This window comes from Ictidomys tridecemlineatus, chromosome 1 (genome assembly GCF_052094955.1).
Source record: "Ictidomys tridecemlineatus isolate mIctTri1 chromosome 1, mIctTri1.hap1, whole genome shotgun sequence".
NCBI classification, from domain to species: Eukaryota; Metazoa; Chordata; class Mammalia; order Rodentia; family Sciuridae; genus Ictidomys; species Ictidomys tridecemlineatus.
Genome location: NC_135477.1, coordinates 19,968,654 through 19,988,250, shown reverse-complemented (window position 1 = coordinate 19,988,250; position 19,597 = coordinate 19,968,654).

Genomic DNA, 19,597 nt, shown 5'->3' with positions numbered 1-19,597 from the left:
CCTCTAACACCCTCTGCTGTGTGGTCAAGGTCATGTGGCTCCTTGAATGTCAATGCTTTAGAAAAGGACTGAGTCAAGGTTGTGTTGTCCATCTAACTGATCCTCCAAACAGTATTTACACATCAAACTCTGATCAAGGCAATAAGAATTACACTTATTTATTGATTGATTGAACTATATTTGTCTGAACGTTCCTAGCATGGCACTTGGTACAAAACATTTATTTTATAAAAGTGTTCCCTTCTATCCTCAAGTAGAATATCTCATTTTTTTCCCACTTCCTAAGATATCCCTACTGAATGCAATGGAGAAGTGGGTGCTTATTACATGCAAGCAAAGATGGTCACAAAGACTCCTTGACTGACTTGAGACTTCCTTCCTCAGGAAGAGTCAGAGTTCAGAATGTATGTTTACTCTCTCTCTTTAATAACCAAGTAAACACTCATGATAGCTAGGAAGGTAATACAATTGTACAGGGGATGCTGGGGAAATCCCACCTTACATTCTTTCAACCTCATCTGACTACATTGTTGTTGGCCTTTTGAAAATGTGTCCTATGGGACAAACTAATGAACCTCTCTGAACTTCAACAGGCTTGTGATTTTGTTTATTTTTGGTTGCAAATTTTTAAAAAGTGAAATGGAATCAATCTTCTTGATTGTGTTAAGATGATTATTAAATGGTGGCAATAATGAACATATTGAAAATGAGAGCCATTAATAATTTGACTTAAAATATTGTGATGATTCATTTTACATGTTAACTTACATGGACCATGGGGTGCCCAGTTGTGTGGTTAAGTGTTAATTCTAGGTGTGTCTCAGGGTTTTTTCTGATGAATATTTGAACCTACCTACTAAATAAAGCAGATTTTCCTCCCCAATGTGGGTAAACCTCAAACAATCCTTTGAAGGTCTGAATAGAATAAACACCCAACAAGAAAGAACTCTGCCTGATTATCTTCAGGGAGGCACACTGGCCTTCTCTTGGTTTTGGACTCAGACTCAGGCTGTGAATAATACCATCATCTCTCTTTATCCTCTGTGATCATCTGAGTCAATTTAAACTGATTGCCTATTGGATCTTTATCTCTGGAAAATGCTGACTAATGCAAAAATTATGGCTTAAAATGCTCTTCTTTAAGGTAAACATTTTTTCCTGTCTCCATACAGACTTGCTTTTAAATCCAAACACCTCTGAAGCTATGTGTTATCAACTGATCATTATAAATAGGTCAATAGATTACTTCCCTAAATTAGAGATATCTGGGTTGGCCGCTGATAAGACAGCAAAATAAAGGATAATGAACCTTTAGGATATCCTGTGACAAACTATGCAAAATTTGGCAAAATTTTTCAAGTCTCAAAGTTTATCCACTCCTTCAAGAGAAACAGAATTAATGTAATGATTACTACTTCATTGTCATAAATTTTTGCTAAAATAAAAATATCTGAGGTCTATAATATGCTAGTAGAAAAAGAAATCATTATCAATAAACAAAAATTTAGTCACAGAATCAGAGACTCTAGCTATCATTCTTTTAAAGAAAAGTTGAGCAAAATAAAGAAAAGCAAATAAAAAAAAAAACTAGTCAATTCTCTGGTGTTTGAATTTATCAAGAACTTCTGCATTTGTTAAAGCTTCTCAAATAGTCCATTAAAAAAGCAGATAAACAAGTAAAACACAACCAACTGAAAGTGAACAAAAAAAATCTACTATTTTTAACTTTTTTTACGTACTTAAATTTCATGGAGATTTTTAGTTAAATGGTGAACATTAGAAGAACATGCTTAGGGTTACTTGCCTGGTTTTAGTAATACCACATAGAACACTGCCTCCATGTATGATAGTAGACAAAGAGTTTTCACTCTTTCAGCCTTAGTTTTTCAAATGTGAATTGTAAAAAGAATAGTAGTAACCTTGTAAAATTATATGATACATAAATGAGAACACATATAAATTTATTTAGCCAAATGTTGATGTAGGGTAAGTACTCAATAAAAAAATCAATATTGTCATGTAGTCCATCAAATAGGAAATAGATAGGACAGACAAAACCTGAAAACCAGCATCCAAACTGATCTGGACCCTTTTCCACTATTATTATTCTGGACAAACTATCCTGTAACGAAGAATTGGTCAAAAGAGATCAGATCCTTAAGGAAAAAGATTAAGTAGTCTCAGAAGCATTTAATATTAGGGCCAGAAACAAATGTCTTTTAGGAAACTGCCCAAGTAGGGGCTCTCTCACTGACTGACCCGAAAAGTACCCAAGGAAATAGTAACAGTAGACACTGATTCTAGGGTTTCTGAACCCAAGGAGCCTGCTGAGGCCCTTAGCCCTTATATCCTCAGCTTGAGAGGTGAGGGCTTCATGAACACTCGAGTACAAAACCCACACAGTGCAGGCAGCTCATACTTTTATGAACACTGATTTTGCCTTTACTAGTCAAACCATATATGGTTCTACTCCTTTTGAGGAAGCAAGTAGTCAAGGTCTGCTTGGAATGTTCCAGAAAAAAGGAAATGGGTGGGAAAGAAGCTCTGCTAGTGTCAGGTGTTTCAGTAAGCCAGTCCTACCATGCTGGTTCACACAAAGGTTAAACGTCTTCCTCAGCATCCCATGAGTAGAGGTATCAGGCTTCCATGGTGACTAGGAATGTGGGCTTTGGATTGCTCTGCTGTGATGTGCTGTGTGACCTCAGCAAGTTAGCCTCGTTGAACCTATTTTTCACCAGCCAAAAGGTAGAAAGGACCCTATTTGCATGTGATGTGCATCCCATGAGGCCAGTTACCAGGGGTAAGTACTCAATAAATGTATCTACATTATTACTACATTTCCTATTCTCACAGAGCTTGTTTCTGATGGAGAGACAAGGTTAACCTACAGGAGATGAAGAGCCGACAACAGAAGACAAGAAATAAAGTTTAATGTTACTTATTAATTCCTTCAGTAAATATCTACTGAGCACCTGCTATAGATCAAGAAGTGCACTAAGAACTGGGGGCAGTGTAGTGAATTGATTATGGTAATTTGAGTCACATTTAGGTAATGTTGACTCAAATGTTCCCTAGTCCCAGTCACAAATAAGCCTTGGGATTCCCCATACCAACACACACACACACTCACACCAAACACAAATATACATGCACACACCTGTCTATCTCTATCTATCAAAATAAAGGGAAGTGGTAGAAAACATTTTTTTTTTCTCTAAAACCTTTATCAACAGAAGAAAGAAAACGTTCTCTGGGTTATTACAAGTTGTTGTTCTTCCATTTTTAGCTGATGTAGTGTAAGACACTTATGGATCTCCCAGTGAATGCCCAGATGTAAAACCTCAGGGCCACACTCTTGTGTTCACAAGCGTTAGTTTGTTTCCACAGGTATGCTCCTGCACACCAGTGACCAGTATGGTTCTGCCTTTATGACAAACACCAGACCTGTGCCTTGGTCTCTGACTCCATCTTCTCTGAACCAGATGCCTGATATATACAGTATGGCTTCAAGGGTCTTAAGGGGAAGAGGAAACAGATCATTCTTCTCTCTAGGTTTTTTTTTTCCTCTCTCTTTCTTTTCCTATTTATACTAGTATCTACCTTCTCTGACTTTTTAGCCTTGTTAAAGAATTGGATAAAAGTTACCATCAAATTTGGAATTTCTTCCAGCTCTAACCCTTAGTGATAGTGAGCAAACTCTTTTAATAATAGATTATTCTATTAATACCTAAACAAGCCAAAAAAACCCATAATGATAAAGTACATATTTTCAAGGGCACAACAAAATATTTTTTGGAGAGTAATATTTGATATTATAAGGCAAATTTCCATTTACTGTCTTAAGAATTTTATTTTACAGTTAAGAGATCCTTGGAAAGAGAATAAGGGACTATCTGCCATTCACTGTGACTGGAAGAAATGTACCACTCAGTTCTCCAAAGTCCTTGAGTTTGACCCTCCTCATTCTATTATTTCCATTATCATTATCATCTTTGTTTTCAACAGATGAAACCTCTTTGTTGCAGCATATGATCCTTCTTGAATTCTATAAATGGGGACTAGATCAGTCCTAATATAGTGGACACTTGTTCTGGAGAAGGAAACAAGACCCTGCAGCCCAAGCTCAATTTGACTCTGGATAAGTCTCATCTCTACAAAAGGGTGCAGAAACTCCAGCCAGGACCTGTCCTCTGAAAGCCAAGGTCTAGGCTGCTGGGGACATTAGGATGAGCTCTGCATTGATGGCTATGGCTTGCCACATGGCACCAGTATGATTTAAAATCATGTACAATAGGCTACTGCTTTGAGAACACTGCATTATCTAAAGAAGAACTGCATTTTGGTACTAGATCTAATGAGAACAACCTTAACTCCAAAGAGATTCTATAAGTAGATAAGATGATTCATTCACTAATTTTCTTATAACTCTTAAGCTAGTTCCTTCAAAAAGCTATTATGTATTTTTAAGGAAAACTCCCCCACCCAATTACATATGCATCATTCACATTTACAGACAGTGAAACTGAGTTTCAGATCATTTAAGTTTTGTTCAAGGTAAAAGAGCTTGTAAGTAGCAGAGGAATAATTCAAAGGCAGGTCCATTTGACTTCCATCCTGGTGTTCTTTCCACATACTTTTCAAAGACTTGCATGTGGTCCCTAGCTTTGACTAAATGGCTACAGATATGCTTTTTTTGTTAGGACTCCCTTTACCTCTGGAATCTGTGCCCTATCAATCAATATAGGGGTAGGACCAGTATATCTCTAAGATTTCTTTGAGCAGGAGGGTCTGGTCTTCCCTAGCTGGCCCAAAGGTCTGCACTGTGCCTCCTCAAAAATCAACTTATTCAACTCAGAACTGTCATCCTAAAAAGATTCTTTTATAATCAGAAGAACATGATCCTCAGTTAAAAAAAAAAAAAAAAAAAACAAGGAAACGTACACAAGCTGGCCCTAAACTGGACTAGCTCTATGGGCTGGAGATCTCATGAAACAGGATATACTGATGACATAGAGATTTTCTGAGAACCTTCAGTTCCAATGTTTTAGACACCCTCTGGCCTGGGAGTAAAATAATGCTTTAGGAGAAATTTCAAGTTCTGCAATGATTTGAGACAATTTAAGGTACTGTTCTGTAGCAGAAACAAAAGCTTCTGGTCTCAGAGTCCTACATCCTATAGATAAGTCACTTAATATAGTTTGTTTCCAGTTTCCACATATCATGGCCTAGTCTCCCAATTTTAATCTGCAAGGGTCACATGAAAAACATGGAACATAAAAATAGTTTGTAAAGAATAAATTATCTTAATATAATAGCTTTGATGTAAAATTACAGAACATATGACTGTAGTGAAAATAGGTATATGAACACTTAATTAGTCGTTTGTTTGGATAATTTATGCTTATTCACAGTATTAGTTTCTCTGTAGCTATATGTATATGTATCTATATCAAGGACTTCATTATCTACACCTATATGTCTGTCTGGGAAAAGAGAGACAAACCGTTTTAGAAAGCTGTCTACTTATTTATTTTATATATATGTTTGTATGTATAGATACAAACATATAATGTATGGGTATGCCATAAACCATATATGTATGAGAAATAAATATGTACTGTATGAAATTTATAAAAATATAAGTATATGGATGTGTGAGTATATACCTATATATATGTGTGTGTGTGTGTATATATGTGTGTGTGTGTCTTTATGTGTATATATGTGTGTGTGTGTGTTTTTCTCAGTTTGACTCTGAAACACAAATTGGAATAAACTGAGGTGTTTATTTAAGTCTGATTCATACTGGGTCATAATCTGACTTCTTGAATCAGTGAACTTATATCCAAGGAATATGTATCTTTATTAATTCCCCATGTGATTCCTATCCAGTTGTTAAAATTACTATGCTTTCGAAAACTGTGAAACAGGACATATTCTTTGCAATGTTACTTTTAAAAATTAGGCATATTCAACCACAAAAAAGGAGATGAAATCTTGTCATATGTGACAATATAGACAAACTAAAGGACATTACATTAAGTGAAATTTAGCATGCATAGAAAGAGGAATACATATGATTTCACTTATGTATGCATAATGTAAAATAAATCAGTCTCATCAATGTTGAGGGTAAGATAGTGGTTCCCAGAGACTGGAAAGAGTAGGAGGAGGGAGGGTTGGAGGATGTTTGATCAATGAGTACTAAATTACAGGTAGACAGGAGAAAGATGTTCTGATGTTATAGACACATATATCAAACATGGGGTGATTATAGATATAATGATGTACATTAAAAAGATTAATCAAAACAAGTATTGGCAAAGAATTGGTACAAATGGAACTCACGCACTGATGTTCTGGATGTAAATCGGCATAACAACTTGGAATACAGTTTGGCATATTCATTAAAAAGTAAACATAGATGAACTTTGGTGGCAGATACCTGTCATTCCAGAGACTCAAGAGTCTGAGACAGGAAGATCATAAGTCTGAGATCAGCCTTGACAACTTAGCAAGACCCCATCTCAAAATAAAAAAAATGAAAAAAAAATGAAAGGGCTGGGGATGTGGCTGAGTGGTACAGTGTCCCTGGTTTTAACCCCTAGTCACCCCCAACACACAGATAAATGTATACTTTCCATAAAACTCAGTAGTTATCAACAACTTTTGTTTACCTAATACAAGCAAATGCCTATGTAAGATTTTATCTTATTTTTTTACAAAACATTTATATAAAGCTCAATTATAAATTTGACAAATAACAAAAATTCCACTATCAGTTGAAAGAATGACTAAATTGTGATATATCCTTACCATGGAAATAATAGGATACTCCTCACTAATGATATGAATGTACTACAGACATAGTCAACAACTTGGATGGATTTCAAAATAATCATGCTGAGCTAAAGAAGTCAGACAAGAAGAGTCCATAGTTTTTGATTCCTTTTGCATGGAATTCTTGAAAATACAAAGTAATCTCCAGTGACAGAAAGCAGATTAAGGTTGTCTGGAAGGACAAGGAGGAATGAGAGAGAGATTTATTAAAATAGAACATTGACAAATTAGGGGATGATGAAAACATATGTCATTTTGCTGACAGTGATGACTTGTGAGTGTTTATCCATACCAAAAGTACCCAAATGCACACTTGAAATAAATGCATTTTATTGCATATGACTTATACTTAAATAAAAACTCATATATAACAGTGAAATAGAAAACATTTCAGAAATAAAAACACTGAAAGAATTTATCAACAGCAGACCCACACTGCAAGATGTATAGAACAATGAATTTAATCTTTGTAGCACAAAGATTCTATGGCATATGAAATTTTCATTGATAATGAGATTTTGTGGCATAGAGAAAAAAAAGAGAACATGAAAAAAAGGATTCCCAGAAGTTATTTTACAGATGCCATCATCCTACTCTTGCGAATCCAGCCTAAAAATAAAAAGCCTTATTGAGAATCAAAACAGAATTTAGCATTCTTTATTTAATGGCTACATACTGGCTTAACTTAAAAAGCAAGCTAGGATGTCACCACTTTGGCCCAGGGCCAATGGGAAGAAACATTGTCTGGATCAACAGAAAATGCAGGGCCAAATAGCTGTTTCTCCAGATACCTAGCAATGCACAAGATACATCCAAGAGTATGTGGCACACAGAAGAGTTTCAGGTATGTCCTATTACTCATGAAGTTCTAATACAGAAGAGCCAGCAAGATTCTCAACAAAAGATATTTCTCTAAGGTAGAATTACTGTGGCTCTGGGTCATCCATGTATTTGCCCTAAGAAGCCAACCAATGCCAATGACGTAAGGAGAGAATTATCTTTGCAGAAGTCAATGACAAAATCAAGTAGAGTGTCAGAGGCATGGTCAAATAGACCCAGGATTTAGAACCTGAGTCTGGTAACTCAGGTCTACTGCAAAGACTGAAAGATGCCTAAGGTCCATAGGATAGAGCTAACATGGCAGGTAGATGAGGTCAAGAAGGCAGACATTTTTTAAACACATTTATATCCAGATCAATAACAGCACAAATGCAACTAGTCATCAAGAATCTTTACAGACCCTGTGAACTGGTAGTCATCACGAAGAGCTAAATAAATGCTGACTGCTCTGGAATATTTCTGAAATTACTTAGGAAAATAAGCAGGAGTAGAAAGCCCCATTCATTCCAGTTTAAAGGAGTTGAAGGAAATAGAAAGTGATTCAATTTATTTATTTATTTATTTATTTATTTATTACTAAATGACTTAATCTGGTAGAACTACACTCAGTGCCTCCTAGTGAGTGTGTACTATGAGTAAGGCACATGATTCTGTAATTAACTTCTCCCTCAAATTATAAGACATAGACTTTATCATGATCCGTGTTATATGAGAAAACTGAAAAAAAAAAAAAACAGAGACACAATCCACCCACATTCACACAGCTAAGACAGTGATGGAAGAATGATTCAAAATAGAAGAGCCAAGTCTTAGGTACTACACATTGAGCCCCCATATTGTAGTGAGCCCCCTAACTTGCTGAGACATCTTTGGCTGGGGATGAGAAAACATACCAACTCACCAGAACTAAATGTATAGCTGCCTCTCAAACTACTATTAGTTTTCAAAAAAGCACAAGTACTTTTTCTTTTTTTCTTTTAATTATTTTTTATAGATTTAAAAATAAATAAATAAATGACAGAGGAATGCATTACAATTCTTATTACACTTATCCAGCACAAATTTTCGTATCTCTGGTTATATATAAAGTATGTTGACATCAATTTATATCTGCATACACGTACTTTGGATAATGATGTCTATCACATTCCACCATCCTTGCTATTCCCCTGCCTCCTCCCTTTCCCTCCCACCCCTCTGCCCTATCTAGAATTCATCTATTTCTCCCATGCTCTCCCTCCCTGCCCCACTATGAGTAAGCCTCCTTATATCAGAGAAAACATTTGGCATTTGTTTTTTTGGGATTGGCTAACTTTACTTAGCATTATCTTCTCCAGTGCCATCCATTTACCTGCAAATGCTATGATTTTATTCTCTTTTATAGCTGAATAAAATTCCATTGTGTATATATGTCACTTTTTTTTATCATTCATCCCATCAATCTTTATAGCAGCACAATTCACAATAGCTAAACTGTGGAGCCAACCTAGAAGCACAATTACTTTTTCTAGAAAATGAAGAGAGTTATTAGGTATCACAGGTGGCAAGCCTTGTCCACTCCTGTGTACACTAGTGTTTCATTGATGGACTAGAGGTCATTATTTCTAAGGTCCCTGAGTTCAGTTAGGACTACGAGAGAGGCCAATACCTCTGTCACATGAAATTAGTATCATTTTCTCCTCATCTCATACAGAAAAGAGGCATGAGCTGGTAGCAAAGTGGAAAAGTGGGAAAAAGTAAAGAATACCCACTTGATTTCGAAATCAAGACCAATTTATAAAATTACATTAAATTAAAATGATTGTTTGCTTCAAAATTCACCACCAAACACTTAATTTTGAAATCCAAGTAATAGTGGTATGATATGATGAGCTGTACATTTCACCCAGTGTACTCTTCCAAGGTACAGAAATTTTTGTTTAATTTGATTATGGGTTGTTTTTATTACATTTCAGACAAATCAGAGTTTGATAAATTATTGAGTGAAATCTAGATGAGAATCCAGTACCCCCTGCATGCAAAGTAAATTTGATTCAACTAAATGTATTTTTGACAAATGGTTTGTGTCTTCATGATTTATCAACACAATGTGGAATGGCCCTATAGCAGCGTGGTATGGGGCCTGTTTTACATTTGCTGCTTCTATAGTGGACTAAGAAAACAGTGGCAGAAAATACATTTCCATGAGGAAGGTAAGGAAAAATCGGGTTTGTGTTAAATGGACAGTATGTGGCTCAAACAACAGAGACTCGAGCAAAAGCAATATAAAAACATAAAATTTACATGAATCTGAAATCACGGAAATTATCTTTGATTGCCAAAGAAAGAAGATGCATCATTGGAGATAACTGAGCTTATTAAACTATAACACAAAGTACTTTCTTACATGATAAACTTTAAGAGGCCACATTTGGCTTAGAGATACTGGTACCACCACAGTATTCACTGAGCTTAAAAAGTGTCCTTGGGTAGGAACTGTGACAAGTAAAAAGTTTGCAGTTATGTACTTCGGCAAATATCATCAAGGGGTACTTAGCATACGCAGAGAGAAATTTCAGCCTATGGAATAAATATATACGTGGACATTTCTCAGATTTCTGCTGGCTGCTGAAGTTTTAGGCAATTGATTCAGCTACTGTGATAAATCAAAACAACTGTACTGTACAGTGTTTAGTAGGTTTGACCCTTAGGCTTTTTACAACTTTTAGCATGAAGGACAAAGAAAGACTATGCATTGTTTTATGAGAGTCTGTGCAATTAGATCATATTTGTAACTTCACTATGGACGATGAATGAAAATAATGTGAGCACGCTATTGGACTTGGACGTTTTAATGATTTTTATTCTGTTTACATCATGGTTGAACCTCAGTTTGTGTTAATGAAAGTAGGAATTTTCTATTAATGTCTGCATTCCTCATAACAAACTACTGGAACACTTAAAAACAGCCAGTGTTACAATATCCTCCTTCTTACCTAACCACACTCTCCGGCCTAATGCCCACACTCTGGTAATCTTAGATAAAACGTTCCCTCTGGATCCGTCAAAATTCTGAAATATTATTTTCTTATTCAGTAGAATCCTGCACTTACCAATGACTTAGGCAGAGTGACCACAGTTCAGGAGGCCACCAGTTCCCTCTCTGTATCCCCTGTTTCTTTCTTTTCTTTTTTTTTTTTTTTCATGCTTCATCATTGAGTGTGTTCTAACAAGGGTCTTCCATATGCAATTATCCCTCCATCTCTCAATTTGAAATCTGACCTTTCTCTGTGTCAAAGAAGGGAGACAGTACCCCAGTCTGAGAAAGCAAGGCAATCTCTGTTCCCATACAACAGGGAGGTCTCCCTTTCTATTTCTGAATACTTTTCTTCTTGAATATTTTCTATGATTGCAGCTAAGAGAAGACAGATGCATTTTTAGAAAGCATTTTACTTTTCGCCTGACTCTGTTCCTTTTTATTTCTCTTGTAGTTTACAACAAAAGGAACCTTTGCCTTCCACCAGAGGCTATTTCCTCTAAGGAAACAATTCATTGGGTTCTTAGAGTCCAAATCTCTGATTATCTCATTTGCATGACATATCAGTTGTTCTAAACACCAAGTGTTGATGTATTAGGATGATTAGTTTCTTCTATTACAGCTGGTTATGTCGTGCTAAAATCAGGTAAAGGTGACCCTAAGAAAACAGAATCCTTCACATTTTGATAGTGAAATATGCATTCTTGAAAAGCATACTGTCTGACTCCTGATAGGTATTTTAGAAATATCTAACTTGTGGTAAAGATAATAGAAGGTGACGCTAGGGAGAAACATTGTTCACTTTTTACTTATAAATCCCATTTACATTTCCATTGATAATTCTCAACTGTTACATATTTAGAGTCTTTCTTGTTCTTTGTAATAATAGTCAATGATTTGAAATTCACAGGGTTTACTGTGGGATTCCCATAAGACTTCTTTGGCTAAATGCATACATACAAACACACACATTATACATATATACTACGTAGAATTATTAAGAACTTAAGTACATAAATTTCAATTTTTACAGTTGCTAAAAGTTCTTTTCTCTTTGTGGTTATTTGTTTTGTCAACTGTCTCTCAACAATAGTGGTAAATTATTCAGGAGCTCCTAGTGTCCTGAAGACCCATTTCTAGATCCTCAAGATCAAAAGTATCCTCATTATCTGACTCAGGTCATATTTGCCTTATAAGCTGATTCCCAAACCTGAAAGAGGGATTTTCCATCTCCAAATGAAGTGTGATGCCAGGAGCACCGTACAGTGAGGATTCAGGTGTCTTCTCTGATGCCAGATATTAAGGGTTCACAAAAATGCAAAACCAGTGCCATATGTCTTTTTCTGTTTTTCTAAAAGAATATTTATTTTCAAAATAAATATGCAGGTTTATTTGCTACTGTAAATTACTGGGTTTTTAAAAAATTCTCAGGTTTAATATACACTGAAAATCCATAGATATGTAAACCATATAATCAGAGCTCTTTGGGATCTTCAATAATATTAAAGAATATGAGGCTTTCTGGATTTGAAAACTGTCTTGAGTGAAGGTCTGCGGCTACTATTATTAAGCCAGGCAGAAGCCACTGACACTTGGAAATACTGTGAGCAAGAGAAACATTTATTCCTTAAAACCTAGGTTTCCACGTTTGTGCAACAAAGATAGCAATGCTTTTGTAATGTGGATAAGTCAAATTACATATGTACACTGCTTAAGGTGGTGCCTGGCACATAAACAATACTGATCGACACTAGAGATCATTATTATTACCATTATACAAAGGAGAATTTTCTTTTAATTTTTATATTGACACATAATAAAATATATACATATTTGTCAAGGTCATTTTGACATATTCATAAAGGCATATAACATAATTTGCTCCACTTCAGTCACTAGTACTACTCTATACCCTTTCTTCTTCCCTCTTCCTGATCCCCTTTCTCTATTCTATTGGTCTTTCTTATATTAATCTATATTTTTTTAGGGTTTTGCTTTCACTTTAATTGACTCTTTACCCAAAATTACAGAACAATGTTAATGGTCTAATGTTATTAGATCACAAACAAAATCCTTAGACCAAATAGTTACAGTATCGCTCATCAGTTATTTCACATTAAGTGCAGGTTGCTGCAAAGGAAAAAAAAAAAGAAAAAATAGCTGTGCTGTGCTAACTAGAGCACAAAATAAGCATTTCAATTTAATAACAAAATTAAATTTAGCACCTTTAAAATAAATACTAATAACCACTTTATAGGTATGTACTATCATTTCAATAGGGTTCAAAAATCCAGTTCACTAGCAGTGAAATCAATAGCAGTATTTTCAAAACTGAGATTAAAACAGGAAAGAGAAGGGTATTCCAGTGAAGTTTACAGAAGAAGCAAAGACAGCTCAAAGGAGAGGTGGCTTGGGGGTCAGTAAGATAGATATCAAATAAGGGTAAAGGAAAAAATCTGAAGATTAAATATTGAAAATCAGGGAAGGAAAATTTGATTTGAAGTAGTGGGTTATAAGGAATTTATACAGAATCTTGCAAAAGCGAAATTATATAAGGAATGCTGTACTTATGTACAGTAGAGGTCTACTTGGAAATATGTATATTGTTAAATAATTTAGATATATTTTTTAATCTCATTACAACTTCATGATGTGTTACAGTGAACGCTGAAATTTCTTCCCTGAAATTCATGTCAGTCCTCTTATTTCATGAACCAGCTGTGGATCAATAGTAGACATGGCTACTTTAGCATAAAATATCATGTTACATGATATTTTATTCCTTGGTATTAAAATTATTTAACTGCTACTCAACATGGTACATATAAATTATTTCCAAATTTTGAATTGCAAACAAAATTTTGTGTGTGTCTATGTGTAATAGATTTTTTCATATTTAAATACAGATTCTTGCATGTACAAACATGGATTATAAATATGAAAAAATTTTACAATGAACTGCCAAATTCTGATCTCTAAAGTATAGATCACTGTAAAATCATTTCAGAAATTTAACATAGCTGCCTATTTTATTATATTTCATATTGCCAATATTGAAGCTCATCATTACTTTCATTACTGTTTTGTTTTTTCAAAACCAAACACATTATATTTATTTAAAAGTGAAAATGATTTTTACATTATTGCTGTTTATATTGTCTGTAAGCACACATTTGGTCATTAGTCTACAAGTCTCCTTTTAGTCTTTAGATATTAATGATGTCATTATTTTATACAATTATTATTTCTGATTTGCTTGATTTTAATTTACTTATGTATTTAAAAGTGAAATTTCTACACATAAATTTAATTGGTCAAATTGTGTTCTTTTTCTCTTATTTATATACTTTTTCAAATTCCCATACAATATCCACTGATAATCCTATGAGATATTTAGGATATCCTATTTGTTTGGTTTGGTTTGCATCTAACTCTCACCCATGTGGAAATTAAAACAGTGCTTTCCTAGAAGGTAGTTCACTCTTTCATCATCTTCTCCCTCCTCTGTTGAAGGGAATATAATCCAGTCTGTAAAGACATGAATGAAATTCATAGGAGATAAATGTGCCTTCTCTTCTTTCTAGTCTCTCACCAGCACTAGTCAATGACCTATAGGTGTAGAAGTTGTGTTTAAAGACTATGCACCCCAGTAGGAAACAGAGTGCATCCATAACTGATTGCAGTAGCAATAAGCAGGGGTAAATGAAGGATAGGAGAGGGTGAGGCTGGCAGGGAGGGAGAAGGAGAGAAGTAGGAAAAGGCAGAAGACATCTGAACTTACAGATCATTCACGTCTCTGCTTTTTAGAGATTACCCATGTATTTGTGTTTTCCAACATTCAAGTTATTGATATAAAATAAAAATGGTCATTGCCTTTATGTGATTTCAAAGTTCACATTTAGAAAGAAACAGAAAGCATATGGCATTGAGCACACTCATACCTGGGACTCTCTTCCCTCCTGGCCAAGAGCCTGATGCTTGTTGGAGATGCTCTGAAGTCCCTCTACATTTCTCCACACACCCCACATGCCAGTGTCTGGAACAAGTATCTGGGATAATTCAGTATTGGAAAGCCTACCTGAGGAAATAAATATGAGCTGCTATGAATAACTGGGACAATTAAAAATTACCAATCATTACTAATAATTGATAAATAATAATTATTAATAAACACTTAAGGGGCTGGGGATGTGGCTTAAGCAGTAGCGCACTCCCCTGGCATGTGTACGGCTTGGGTTCGATCCTCAGCACCACATACAACAAAGATGTTGTGTCCGCCAAAAACTAAAAAAGAAATATTTAAAAATTCTCTCTCTCTCTCTCTCTCTTAAAAAAATAAACACTTTATATGCACTTTTCTGAATAAGTTCTGGTATAGTTAGAATAATTAATAACCGATGCTCAATTTCTATACTGAGAAGCTTAAGACAACACAGTCTTATTGATTTTACCCTCTTATTCATAAATACTCTTTATAGAAGGATTTTAATTGTCCTTTTTAGAAAGTATTCTACAGGTTATCAAACACTTCTGAAAGGTTATCATTATAAACCCAATGTTACCTGGCTCTGTGTACATATATGGTCATGAAAAAAATAAATTTTTTTGGCTATGGTTCCACCTCTAATGCTCAGTAAAGTCCTGTACCGTTAATTTCTACCACTTGTCTAGGATGTTACAAAGGTTTTCAGGAGTATGTTTAGCATGTGCTCACAAACAAGCCCATTCCCACTCATCATTGCTGCTAATACATTAACCTCCCCTGACCACCTTTAAGTTCCAATGTGCCAGAGGTCATACTGTTTTCCTAGATGTTTATTGAAAACTACCCTTTTTACTTCTGCCTCAAAAGTGCCTAGGGGCTCTTGAAATGCTGAAATTGTGAGATAAATTGTGCTGATAATCAGAAGAATTTATATCTCCCCTTTGGTCACAGTCTGTTAGAGGTGAATCCAAGGACTTGGGATTGTTCTCCAGCCAATTAGGGATATTTCATATAATAGTGTTTTCATATTTTACTCTGATGCTTCTATACTAATTCAAATTAGAATCAAATCCCTAAAGGATTGGATACAAATGAGTGAAACAGTCCACCTGCTCAAGATCATTGCTCAGTGAAAACTTTGTCACTGAGTCATTTTTCCTTTACAACTGTTCCTCTCCCGAGAGCTCTTGGAGTCCCCAGAAAATAAGTTTCTGGCAGGCCCATGGATAAACTACAGAGAACCATCTGCATATCATTAAGATTTCAACTTATTTCCCGTGTTTCTGTTCTACATTTCTTCCTAACACTCCCATTTCTCTCCTACAAAAGCAAAATAGCTACTACATTATCATACCTTTAATTTAATCCCATTCACTTCATTACAGGACTAGTTAAATCAGTTACCTTGGGCGAAGTAGCAAGAAAAGTAAACATTTTGTGATTCCTGTAATAGGGTCCATCACAGGTTAGAAATGGCCCAGGAATCAGGACATCCATTAATTCAGCTGCCGTGACTGCCTGACAGATCCTATGGCAATCAAAAACGAAGTAGCTCCTTAGTTCCAAGGATAAACTATCTCTTGATAAAAGACAACTTCACTTTTTTCCATATCAATATTTATGTCATATGGTGGGCATCATTTATTTGGTAAGATCAATGTCACCCCCACCACACAAGGAAACACTTGGGATGCAAAGAATCAAACACTCCATTATTTAGAATGAAGTCTTATTCTATGTGCTAGGTGTGTGAGTAAACAAGGAAGTTTGTAGATGGCAAAAGGAAGTAGAGCAGGGTTTAAAGTGTGTGTCAAAATTAGACAGACAAAATGCAAGGGTATATTTATTCCAAAGGAGGAAAATGACACTTTAATGTTCCAAAAATATTCATTGATTCAGTTTTCTTTGGTTGCATTCATTATTGGTGATATCTCCCAGTTAGTAAAGGTGTTAAAATGTCAGCGCATGAAGATCAAAGGGAATGAATTTCCTGTGTCAAATAACCCTAAAGCTGCTTTCCTTTTAAGATCCAGGTCTACAAAATAATAATTTTCCCCATGACACTTGGGATGGAGTGACTTCTCCACATTTTTTAATCTTCTTGTTGCAAATCTAGACATGGTTTTCCTCTCATATCACAGTGCCTTAACAACAAACGATGGTTGATTTGCTAAGATCTTACAGTATAAAGCAAAGATTTCCTAATTTTAAACCCACTTAGCTTTGCTGTATAAAGTAACTTAAGCCTATTTTCTTTCATTTAATCTTCCTAACCTAAAGCTTATAGCTGTGGTACTTTGGCTAACATACAGAAAAATTATTTTAATAAATTCTTTATTTAGCAACTCAATAAAGTCACTAAAACATTGCAAAAATATATCACTGTGGGATTGAAATCACCAATATAATTAGCCTGCCTTACCCAGGGGCTTTTAATCACAAAGCAAAATCACTTCATAAGCTGTGATAGAGTATACAAATTTGACAAGCAAGTTTCCATTAATAAACAGAATTCTCTCAAAGGACTTCACATTGACTTTCACTGTTTTTACAGGCATGTTAAAAGAAAAAAAGGTAATGATTTCTAATGGAAATATACAGAGTGGATGCATAGTAAATTGTGGAACAATTTTTCATTTAACAATCCAATCAAATACTCTCACTGTTTTTGCTTTATTATATTGATTACAGCAATATATAACATGAGTAATTAGCATTGTTCTATTACACAGTGTCCTGTAATTTGTAATAGTTAATAAAAAATGTAAATTAAGAAGATTAGTGGAATCTACTGAATTTGACAGTTTTCCCAGTTAATGACCAGCAGCTCCTGGGCCCTTACTTAAAAGAGCTCAGGGGTGGCAATGGTGACCTGAAGGAGATTCAGCCATACCAGCAGGAGGTGCAGATAGATGAGCATGCTCAAGGAGATGCCACCGCACAATGCAGCCAGAGCTGGCAGAGGACATCAGGTACTAGTGCATGCAGAACAACCGCCACACCAAGGTATGAAAACCGTGAGACTGGGTGTCTGGGGACTACAGGTTTGTAATAAAGGGGTTTCCACTTCTGGCCTTCCATCATAAACAATGGATAGAATACATGAAACAAAGTTCTTCAGAAACTGAACAACACACTGTATAGAATTGTGATTTTTTTGATCTAGGTCTACAAAAAAAATAATTCTCTCCATGACACTTGGGCTGAAGATAAAAATTGAGATTAGATTTAGGAATGTCCAGCTTCCTCTCTGGGGGTAGTTTCCAACCTTCAGTGCAGGAAAGGCGAATCTAAAAAGAGTCAGCATGTCTTTCTCAGTTTAGAAGGCAGAGTTTGAATGAGCTAGACTACGGGGGGCAGGCTACCTCAGAAGGGACACTTCTGGAAGGCAAGTTCTGAAGATCGTATGCTTCTCTTTGAATCTCTGGCAAGTAATGTACTGCACATGTGTGAGCAGAAATTGCTTCTAGAATACCTTGACCCATTCTTAGCACTCCGATAGAAAAATAAGAAAATAATACAAATTTAGACTTATAAATGTGATAAATTACACAAAGTGGCAACTTTATAGAGAGTCTCCTGCTACTATTGTTTCTTCTACAAACTATTGAAATCTACAGAGTGCCATATTTATATCTGAGAGAGAGCTATTAAATGAATCATATTTGAACTTGTAGTTAGAAACTTCCCAACCAAGAAAATTCTAGGTCTACATGGCAACTCTTAAACACTTTTGCCAACCCTCTACAGACTCTTCCAGAGACGGAAGGAGAGAAAAAAGTTTTAATGTATTTTATAAGGTGAGGCGCCCCTTAATACCAAACCACACAAAGACATATAACAATACAAGAGAGCCACAAATTAATGTCCCTCATGAACATAGAAGCAAAATTTCTAAAAAAAAAAATAGCAAATGTGATTCAGTAATATATAAAAAGATAATATATTACACCCAGTTGTGTTTATCATGACAAGGAAGGTTGATTTAACATGTTATAAGAATATGTAATTCACCAACAATCAGTGCATTAATCCCCTAACAGGGATTAACTGTGTGGTAACTATAGGCTGGAAGGGTGTGGTTGGAGGAAGTAGGTCCCTGGGGACGTGCCTTTGGGTCATATATTTGGTGAGCTGAGCTTAGTCTTTCCCTCTGCTTCTTGGTTGCCATGTTCCCAAATGTTTCCTCTGCCACACTCTTTGGTCATGATGTTCTGCCTCACCTGGAGCCCCAAGGAATGCAGCCAGGTGTCTATAGACTGAGACCCCTGAAACCGTGAGCCCCCCAAATAAACTTTTTCTTCCTTAAAATTGTTCTTTTAGTCACAGATCTTTTAGTCACAGCAGCAAAAAAGCTGACTAAAACACATGGTCATAGTAACATGTCTCATCAACTAAAAATAGCTGAACAGCTCCTCCATTTGATAAAGGAACTCTCCAGAATATTTACAGATAGCATTATATTTAATTATTAAAGACTTAAGGCAATGCAGTGGCACACCTTTGTTCCCAGCAACTTGGGAGGCTGAGACAGGAGGATCACAATTGCAAAGCCAACTTTTACAATTTAGCAAGATTGTGTCTCAAAATTGAAAAATTAAAAAGGGTCGGGGCCAAGCTCTGTAATAGAGCTCCCCTGGTTTCAATCCCCAGTAAAACACAAGTAGAGACACTGACCGACAAACAGACACAACACACACACACACACACACACACACACACACACAAAGACACAAAGACTTAATGTTTTCTTTTTAAGTTCAAGGAATAGATGTCCACATTTTCCCATTCAATATCATACAGAACTATCATCACAATATCTCAAGGAAAACAAATAAAATGCTACTACATTGATAAAGGATAAAATATACTGGTCTTGCCAATAACACAATAATCTAGAAAAATCCAAAGAATCT